Here is an 11,049-nt window from a genome sequence, read left to right on the forward strand (position 1 = left end):
ATTAAAAATGAACTGTTTATATGTAAACTTGTTACACATGACGGTTTGGATTGTGTAATAGGGTTGGGGTCGGATTGGGGGAGTGATAAATAACCCATTTAAGTTGAAGTGAACATGATGCGCTCTGATTTGTTTGTTATATCTATTGTTCTTATTTACTGCTTTATTATTGCTAACGGAATTTGAACCCGAATAATGAGTACCACCTATCACGACTTTATCATAAACTCACAAGTGTAAGAATAGCGTTCTGCCGTTCTCCAATAGATTCTACTAGTATCATGTTTAGGGGTGAAAAGCAAAACTAGGTATCAATGTGTATGAAGAGGACTGGAGGAATTAAAGAGATACTATCACTTTGAATAGGAATGCTGAGCTCCACACACAATGTGTTCTACGACTAGTCACTAACTCACCAAATCATCCTTCAAATTGAGATGGAGTACTTGCCCACTAAATATAAATTGACGTTCATGATATATAATTTACGGAAAGTGCTAGTACAGATTGGATATGGACCGAGTTATTCAAATCGGATCATTTTGGCTCACGTTCTTTCACCAATTCAAAGTTTCTTAATATAAATCTCGGTTCAGGTTGGGTTCAGGTAGGGACAAATAAGTTAGTTTTTGGTTTCGGTTTGAACTCGGGTGGAGTCGGGTCAGTTTCGGTTCACTCAATTTTCAGGTTCTATCAGCCGGTTCTCTGGCGGTTCAGATTTAGGTACTCGAATTGTGTCAGCCTTTGCCAGCTCTAAAATGTACGTTTTAGAGGCCGTGTAATGTCGAGTTTAGATATCGGCATAGGTTACTTGAATCAGTAAAGCTATATGGCGTTAAAAATAGGGATAATATGTTAATGATTATATAGTGAGAAACAAAGAGGATTTAGAATGTACGTGGTTGATACTAATTTAACTTTGACTTTACTCCCTTTATGTTCCACACATATTGGGTCCGTGTGCTTTTTGTTATTCGCGTGCTATGCTCGTGTTACTCTCAAATTTATGTGTGTTGGTCCATTTCTTAAGTGTGATATTAACGGTAAACTCTCCCTCTGTTCCAGTAATTTGTTGTCATTTTTTATTTAGGAATGCTTCAATTAATTGTTATCCTTTTTATATTAAGAATGAATTTAATGAGCAATTTGATTATCCACACTCAATTTGATCAACTTGTCATTTAGTAATTGACCTTTTTTTTTGTCTTTGTGCCAAAATCAAAGGACAACAATTAACCGGAACGGAGTATGACACTAGCTACACTACATTTTATAGTTTCTGCAAAATAATTTACCATACAATGTCGAAGCTAGAACATATAGGATTGCATGGCTGTTATTGAATGATAACAACGGTTGAAAAACGACGGTGGTTAAGGGCGATTAACCAAGAACGAGTTAATTTACCTATGGATAAAGTATTCAAAGAATGGCAATTAACATCGAATCAGATTAAGAAAAGAGCATCGACCTTTAAGGAACATCTCAGTTAGTCTAGGGTTCAAGTCCTTAACAATGTGACACCCTTAATTCTAGCCTTAATTAAATACGTAAATTCTACAGAAAAACTGGTAGGATATGTTTGTAAATGGTTCAACTAGTCCAAAAACCTGCAATTTCAAAAATCTTTCTTCCTAAACCATTCACAACTAATCCAACTCAAGAAGAGTGTCAAAAACCCTGCAACAACTGATAAGCTAATTTACATACATAACTTAAGACGCGGAAATATAGTGATACAAACCCAAAATGGAAAAGGGAGACATATGTCCCTTCAAATTATATACAAAACCAAAAAAATAAAAGGTTTCTACAAAAGAAAGCCAAACTAGGTTCAAGGTTCCTTGCTCACTAGCTCGTCTGTGACCCCAAACCAAGCATCAACAACCTGTCAATCGCATTTTATACAAACACGAAAGCCACAATTCAGTGGGGAGTAACTTCGAGTCCTCCCAGCCACGAATCGTCAAAATTAATGTAACATGTAATGTAACATGTAAACAATTTGATAAACCATTTACTTATCATGTATTCTAACAACTGACCCCTAAACTGACCAAACTAAACTATCATGTGAATCATATAACAAATAGTAATCCAAACTTTATCAATCAGAACCGCTTACATCTCACCTATTACGAGTTCATAAAATCACCATACAAGAAAGGGCAATATATCAAAGACAGGCATAAGTTCTTAGCACGGTCAATAGTCACTTTGTAACCCGAGTCTATACCACGAGGTAGGGAAGGTAATCGAACCGGTATCTTGGCTCGGCGGTTACTATTAAGAAAACATGGCCAAGAGACAACACAACCCTAGCCTAAAATCTTGAGACCTAGACATGCGGATACACACCACCGCACCCAAGACCCACAACTTTTTTAAAACAAAGTGAAGTGAGTACCCTAAGGACACCACCGAAGGGTTGACTAGTACTTAAGTCGACCCCATACTATCAAAATAAGTACCGAGGTCATGCCCCAACTTGGATAAACATCCACTAGTCAGGAACACAAAGGCTATCAAGCGGTGAACATATACTCGTCAAAGACTATAAAGACCTATCTATGATGAAGGCCGAAATACTCACCTAGGACCTAGTCCCACTAGTCCCGACTTGAATATTTTAGCCCACACCACACATGACTCACCACACAAGTCAAGTAAGACACCCACTTAACCTTACGAGGGCAAAAAGTCCTACTTATCAATATAAATTCTAGCATTCTATCATGTGAAAGGCTTATAATGTCTATTTACAGCATACAATCCCAACAGAATCCTCAATAAGTATTCAATACTAATTTCTAATTCTAACAATAGTAACAATATTTAAGGCTTTAGGGGAAACTAGGGCCATTACTACAAAATAAGAAGCTATTTAAATTCAACTAACTAAATAAGAAGCTATTTAAATTCAACTAACTACACATGTGAAATAGAGATATAATAAATGGCCTAAAACAAGAAAAAGGCCGATTATCTAATTCATTCAACCGAATTTTTACCCGCAACCCCTGACCTGCGGCAGTGCAGGTCAAATTCATGGTGACCAATCACTCAATTAACTGACATCGCATCAGTCAAAGGGACTAAGGCTCAGGTTTCGGCACAATCAACAAAGCATTACAATTATCCCTATACAATTCATTCTGAGCCTATTATTTACAAATTCATTTGGTAAACTATCCTAACATGTGATAACTATTAATATAAGCACAATTTTTTTTCATTAACATAATTTTTGTTACTAGTATGCTTCAATTCAAAATACTACCATTTGTTACTTATACTATTCTATTATTAATTAACCTGAAAAGACCAAGATTGTACGAAAACCCGCGAAACAAGCACGGACCGACCCGGGCCAACCGTGGGCCTGCCACGGGCCTGCCACGGCCTGCTGCCCGTCACCCTATACCTCTTAATTTTCCGTTTTTTCTTCATTTTAACTCGTTTTAACATCATCCAATCATTAATTAATCGTTCCATTACTAATATCCTAACTTAAACTAACCAAAAGGCTTAAATTAAGCATGCATGCAACCATATTTTAACATGTGAAAATTATTACTTAAACCAAAAATCACAAAACATCCAAAACAACAAAGATTGTGACGATAATCGTTCGAGTAACTCGAAATATGTTACCTTAAGCTAGAAAAAGAGCAATTAACACCTTGAAAACCCAAACCCTAACGACACTAGCCGCTATCCTCTACAATATACGAGTCCCCGAACTCGTCTTCCAATCCTTCACCTAAATAAACAATTAAAACACGATAATTAAGCAAAAATACCGAATTTCCGAAAATTGGTCTTAAAATAACTTAATGAAAACTGAAATTAAATTGTACCAAGTTGTAGATCGCGTCGAGGGGATTCCGGAAAGGTAAATTATGCGAAAAACGGACTAGTAACGAAGAAATTACGTCGATTTTGAGCTTGAAATTATATAAATGGTGTTTTAGTGAAATGTTGATGATGATGATATGAACAAAACCAGAAAAAGAAAGAAAAGGGGGAGTGTGGTCCGCGTAAGGGAGAAAGAAAGGAGGAAAAGGGAGTGCGGGATTTTTAGTCGGGATTTTTACGAGTCGGTTTTTGACTCGTTTGATAATAATTAAATCAAGTAAGTCAAACGCAAATTCCGTCAAGTCCAAAGTCTTTAAACACGAGATTACAATAAAATTGAGTATTCATACGACCCATTTCCAAATTCGTTTACCCAACGTTCAAACGAATTGTCATTTTCCCCCCGATACGCCCTTATTTCGAAATAAAAGATTTTACACGGTTTAAACTATTTTTAAACATTTCAAAACTATCAAAATAAATACTTTTCTTCAAAATATAATAAAATTATATTTCTTTGAATTATTTTTACTTTAAATACATTATTGTCAAATTTTACTTGATTAATTAATTATTTTCGAAACATATTAACGGTCCGAAATTTACGGGGCGTTACAATCACCCCTCCTTTTAAAAAGTTTCGTCCTCGAAACTTAGAAGGAGAAATTATAGTTATAAGAAAATATAGGTATCTTTTCAATGAAACGGTGATACTCTTGTTGATCAGACAAGAACAACCATATTCATATCAAGATATAAAAATATTTCTACACCAATAAATGAGAAAACCCATTATTGGGACGTCACCAACAACGAGATTCAACATTCACTAATGTTAAAACCATTGAAAATCATACAAGCATTTTCAAACTTTTAGTTTAAAGTTCTATAATAAGAATAATAATCAAAGGTCTTTGTATGAATTTCATGAGGTAAGAATTGAAGTCGAACCTAAATGGGTGTCAAAGACAGAGTTTCATAGGTTACCCACATCAAACTTATGAGAGGAGTATGATGAAGTAAGGAAAAGAGATATGAGCGTGCGCTCATGATCAAGGAAGAAGGAAAAACAGACAACAAGGAAATGCCCAACACTTTTGTCACGAACTACAACAACACCCAAAACGGTTCCAAAAACTTCTTAACAACAAAACTCATAATCACGTTACTCCCAAGGGTTTCCTCAATTGCTTATGTTACCTCATCCTAATCTATTCCCTGAAACGAGGTATTCCACTATAAGCGTGATCTCATCGTTCCAAATCCTAAAACATTCAGAAACAACTTCCACAAGCCTAAGGTCAAAGCTTCCAACAAAGCTATGTTCGTATCCAACTAGTGTCAACTATGGTTTCTTCAAAAAGTAAACCTTCAATCAAGAATCCCAATATCAATCTATAAACTCCAAGAGAAAGTTCCTCAAATATCCCACAAGATTCTTATTTCAAAACAAGGTAGTAACATATCAACCCCAAACTCTGAAAAATCAATAGGATCTCAAGTTTTCTATCCTTTTGCTTATTAAGGATTACCAAAAGCGGATCTACACTCAGCTACAACATCATCCCATCATCTCAAGTACTCAATGCGACATCAAGGTCTATAAATCTATAGGGCTAACAAATTCTTCTCAACACTGAGTCTTTCTCAACTCAAGAACTCTCAAGAGCCAACTAATACCAAATCACATCACCAATCCATTTTGGTCATCAACATCCCCAAGAAGTATTCTTTCCAATTTGATATCCTAAACTTACTTACCATCAAATTTTCAAGGAACAAGGTCATAATTGTAACAACACTTTATCACTTCAGAGTTCCTAAAACCATACATTGGAATTATGTTCCTTAGCCTAACAATTGGTGTCAACCATACCATTACCCTTTCTAGTTTCCAAAACAAGCGCTAAAAACCTCCCAATAAAGTAGCTTACTCTCTCTTTCATACCATACCTCAAGTAGTAATCAATATCACTCACTAAAACCAACTAATAAACTCACATTTAACATTTCTCACATGGTAACATATACATTATCAAACCCTCATCTCCAAAGTGATTATGGAAGCCAATCACAATCTCGACTACTTAGTCAATCCTATATCCTCAAGTCACCTCTCACTAACTCCGTAAACATGGTCAATAAGGTATCAACTATACTAAGGAGATAAGGAGTGATAAAGGAATAGAGAAATGGTAAAATATTTTCAAAGGGTGCATGAACCAGTCAAGTTAGGAAACTAAGGAGTCAGACCGTAACGATAACGGTTGACAAAAACAAGAGATATTCGAGTTAAGAAAATATCTAGAGCAAGAAGAAGATACGTAAGAATTAGCATAAAAACAAGGTTCAACGAACGTTAAAGAGAAGGAAAAGAGAATAGAAGCGGCACAAAGAAAGGGCTACCGCTTACTAAACACTCATCAAAGCTTATGATTGATATGATAAGGTTACACCACTAAGGTGCTCAACAAAGCCCCCAAAAGTCTACCAAATTATATGACTAACAAGGACTCCACAATGGTAGGTATTCCTCAACTCAATTGGTTCTAAGAGCCAAAATCAATTCACCACACCAATTCATTTGTTATCATCTATGTCCCAAAGTATCTCCTTTACCATTCTCATCATCGAACTTCACTTACTATGTCATCCCCAAGTACCATGGCTTGTTTACTCCCTCATCTCACGACTTAGTACTTCTAGTCTCCAATACCATAAATTAGAATCACATCTTTGAACTCACGAACTACATTAAACAACATTCCACCAAAATTCCCAAATTCAGATATGATTAAAAAGGTCAACCACGTGTTCTCAAATTTCGAAAGGTCAACAAGGCTACTCTATACTAGGTTTGGTCAACTCAAAAGGTTTAACAAACTAACTAATTCCAAAGTACGATACCAATCCATTAAGCAACGTCAATGTCCTATTGTATTCCTTTCAAGGCCTACAAGGATTAGGGCTAACTATCATTCCTTAAATTTTCCACAAGAAACATTAAGACTCTCAAATGAAGTAGCTCAGGTTCATTCCATCTTATGTGCTAAGGTAGTACCCATGCTCAAACATCTATAACAAACAAGCTCTCAATAGAACTAAGTCCCAAGGTGTTTCTCAACTCACTAGGCTCTCATGTTAAGTACAGCTAACAAGACTAACCAAAGGATCCCAAGTTATATTTTCCTATACAACTCAAACCTTAAACAATCAATTTCCCAACTCGTTCACGCCCTCTAATGATATATTCTCCAAAACCGGGTTCTCTTGAACAAGGAAACTATCCTGCGGAATAAAAGGAAGGTGTCCACATGGACTTTATTATAAGAAGAAAATGAACCAAAGATGAATCGGGAGAAAGAATAGAAGAGTAGTTACCAAGGCGAAAGAAGAGGAATTAAAAAGACGAATAAACAACGAGATTGGAAGATTAAGGTAAGATAGCATTATCTACATTTATTGGAGAGCCAACTTGTAAAAGAGAAAATCAATTAGTACCTAACAATTAGCAATCACAAACAGACTACCACATAAAATCCTAAATCTACCCATCCTACCCTTCTCTCAAGTTTATTATTAAAAGGTCAAGTGATTCTAAGTGGGGTGCACAAACGTGCGTCGGGAGCAATAGTCTCTGATACCAACTGTGACACCCTTAATTCTAGCCTTAATTAAATACGTAAATTCTACAGAAAAACTGGTAGGATATGTTTGTAAATGGTTCAACTAGTCCAAAAACCTGCAATTTCAAAAATCTTTCTTCCTAAACCATTCACAACTAATCCAACTCAAGAAGAGTGTCAAAAACCCTGCAACAACTGATAAGCTAATTTACATACATAACTTAAGACGCGGAAATATAGTGATACAAACCCAAAATGGAAAAGGGAGATATATGTCCCTTCAAATTATATACAAAACCAAAAAAATAAAAGGTTTCTACAAAAGAAAGCCAAACTAGGTCCAAGGTTCCTTGCTCACTAGCTCGTCTGTGACCCCAAACCAAGCATCAACAACCTGTCAATCGCATTTTATACAAACACGAAAGCCACAATTCAGTGGGGAGTAACTTCGAGTCCTCCCAGCCACGAATCGTCAAAATTAATGTAACATGTAATGTAACATGTAAACAATTTGATAAACCATTCACTTATCATGTATTCTAACAACTGACCCCTAAACTGACCAAACTAAACTATCATGTGAATCATATAACAAATAGTAATCCAAACTTTATCAATCAGAACCGCTTACATCTCACCTATTACGATTCATAAAATCACCATACAAGAAAGAGCAATATATCAAAGACAGGCATAAGTTCTTAGCACGGTCAATAGTCACTTTGTAACTCGAGTCTATACCACGAGGTAGGGAAGGTAATCGAACCGGTATCTTGGCTCGGATTTACTATTAAGAAAACATGGCCAAGAGACAACACAACCCTAGCCTAAAATCTGCACAGACCTAGACATGCGGATACACACCACCGCACCCAAGACCCACAACTTTTTTTAAAACAAAGTGAAGTGAGTACCCTAAGGACACCACCGAAGGGTTGGCTAGTACTTAAGCCGACCCCATACTATCAAAATAAGTACGAGGTCATGCCCCAACTTGGATAAACATCCACTAGTCAGGAACACAAAGGCTATCAAGCAGTGAACATATACTCGTCAAAGACTATAAAGACCTATCTATGATGGAGGCCGAAATACTCACCTAGGACCTAGTCCCAGCTAGTCCCAGCTTGAATATTTTAGCCCACACCACACATGACTCACCACACAAGTCAAGTAAGACATCCACTTAACCTTAAGAGGGCAAAAAGTCCTACTTATCAATATAAATTCTAGCATTCTATCATGTGAAAGGCTTATAATGTCTATTTACAAAGATACAATCCCAAAGAATCCTCAATAAGTATTCAATACTAATTTCTAATTCTAACAATAGTAACAATATTTAAGGCTTTAGGGGAAACTAGGGCCATTACTACAAAATAAGAAGCTATTTAAATTCAACTAACTAAATAAGAAGCTATTTAAATTCAACTAACTACACATGTGAAATAGAGATATAATAAATGGCCTAAAACAAGAAAAGGGCCGATTATCTAATTCATTCAACCGAATTTTTACCCGCAACCCCAGCCCTGCGGACAGTGCGGGTCAAATTGCGGTGACCAATCACTCAATTAATCGACATCGCATCGATCAAAGGGACTAAGGCTCAGGTTTCGGCACAATCAACAAAGCATTACAATTATCCCTATACAATTCATTCTGAGCCTATTATTTACAAATTCATTTGGTAAACTATCCTAACATGTGATAACTATTAATATAAGCACAATTTTTTTTCATTAACATAATTTTTGTTACTAGTATGCTTCAATTCAAAATACTACCATTTGTTACTTATACTATTCTATTATTAATTAACCTGAAAAGACCAAGATTGTACGAAAACCCGCGAAACAAGCACGGACCGACCAGCCAACCGTGGGCCCTGCCACGGGCCTGCCCTGACGACTGCTGCCCGTCACCCTATACCTCTTAATTTTCGTTTTTTTTTCTTCATTTTAACTCGTTTTAACATCATCCAATCATTAATTAATCGTTCCATTACTAATATCCTAACTTAAACTAACCAAAAGGCTTAAATTAAGCATGCATGCAACCATATTTTAACATGTGAAAATTATTACTTAAACCAAAAATCACAAAACATCCAAAACAACAAAGATTGTGACGATAATCGTTCGAGTAACTCGAAATATGTTACCTTAAGCTAGAAAAAGAGCAATTAACACCTTGAAAACCCAAACCCTAACGACACTAGCCGCTATCCTCTACAATATACGAGTCCCCGAACTCGTCTTCCAATCCTTCACCTAAATAAACAATTAAAACACGATAATTAAGCAAAAATACCGAATTTCCGAAAATTGGTCTTAAAATAACTTAATGAAAACTGAAATTAAATTGTACCAAGTTGTAGATCGCGTCGAGGGGATTCCGGAAAGGTAAATTATGCGAAAAACGGACTAGTAACGAAGAAATTACGTCGATTTTGAGCTTGAAATTATATAAATGGTGTTTTAGTGAAATGTTGATGATGATGATATGAACAAAACCAGAAAAAGAAAGAAAAGGGGGAGTGTGGTCCGCGTAAGGGAGAAAGAAAGGAGGAAAAGGGAGTGCGGGATTTTTAGTCGGGATTTTTACGAGTCGGTTTTAACTCGTTTCAATAATAATTAAATCCGTAAGTCAAACGCAAATTCCGTCAAGTCCAAAGTCTTTAAACACGAGATTACAATAAAATTGAGTATTCATACGACCCATTTCCAAATTCGTTTACCCAACGTTCAAACGAATTGTCATTTTCCCCCGATACGCCCTTATTTCGAAATAAAAGATTTTACACGGTTTAAACTATTTTTAAACATTTCAAAACTATCAAAATAAATACTTTTCTTCAAAATATAATAAAATTATATTTCTTTGAATTATTTTTACTTTAAATACATTATTGTCAAATTTTACTTGATTAATTAATTATTTTCGAAACATATTAACGGTCCGAAATTTACGGGGCGTTACAAACAAGACATCACGAGTAGTTGTTGTTGGAAGTATTACTTCAAAAGAAACTCTTATTATCACACATTGGTATAATTGGTGGGATTGTTGGAAGTGATGGAATTCTATGCGGTTTTTGCACAATTTTCAAGTTTGATAGTTCAATCTTCTATACTGATTATCACGATTTTTCCATACGGATTACTCGGTCTTCTAAACTGATTATTGGCCTCTCAATGCTAATTGTGTAGTCTTCTATGAAACAAATTACAAGACCATATTTAATACACCTCTAGATCCTTCCTTCTATTCCTATAACACAAATTCTCATTATAGACGGACTAAACTATCCGTCTATAATGAAAGACGGGTCAAATACAATACCACTTTCCTAGTAAGACAAACAACAAGTGGGGTGGTGGGTAGAAAATGTCACCACTTTCATTGTATTTGACCCGTCTTTAGCAATAGACGGATATACCCGTCTATAGCAAGACTAATTGTTCCTATAAATACTCCATGTTTATGCCATTTTCTACATACAACAGATTCTCACATCTACTCTTCTCAATCTACTTCTACCTTAATAATACTTTTCATTCAT

The 11,049-nt window shown here is 35.7% G+C and overlaps 2 long non-coding RNA genes across 2 annotated transcripts; both read right to left on the reverse strand.

Annotated features, from left to right (window-relative positions):
- Positions 1 to 1,530: 1,530 nt before the first annotated feature.
- Positions 1,531 to 4,017, reverse strand: LOC141658493 (uncharacterized). Its single transcript, XR_012549280.1, has 3 exons — positions 3,861 to 4,017; positions 3,655 to 3,763; positions 1,531 to 1,888 (listed from the first exon to the last, which is right to left on the reverse strand). It is a non-coding gene; the product is annotated as an uncharacterized LOC141658493 (long non-coding RNA).
- A 3,807-nt stretch (positions 4,018 to 7,824) lies between these two features.
- Positions 7,825 to 10,011, reverse strand: LOC141658494 (uncharacterized). Its single transcript, XR_012549281.1, has 3 exons — positions 9,855 to 10,011; positions 9,649 to 9,757; positions 7,825 to 7,878 (listed from the first exon to the last, which is right to left on the reverse strand). It is a non-coding gene; the product is annotated as an uncharacterized LOC141658494 (long non-coding RNA).
- Between the last annotated feature and the right edge of the window lie 1,038 nt (positions 10,012 to 11,049).

The sequence above is a fragment of the Silene latifolia genome, chromosome 6, assembly GCF_048544455.1.
Source record: "Silene latifolia isolate original U9 population chromosome 6, ASM4854445v1, whole genome shotgun sequence".
NCBI classification, from domain to species: Eukaryota; Viridiplantae; Streptophyta; class Magnoliopsida; order Caryophyllales; family Caryophyllaceae; genus Silene; species Silene latifolia.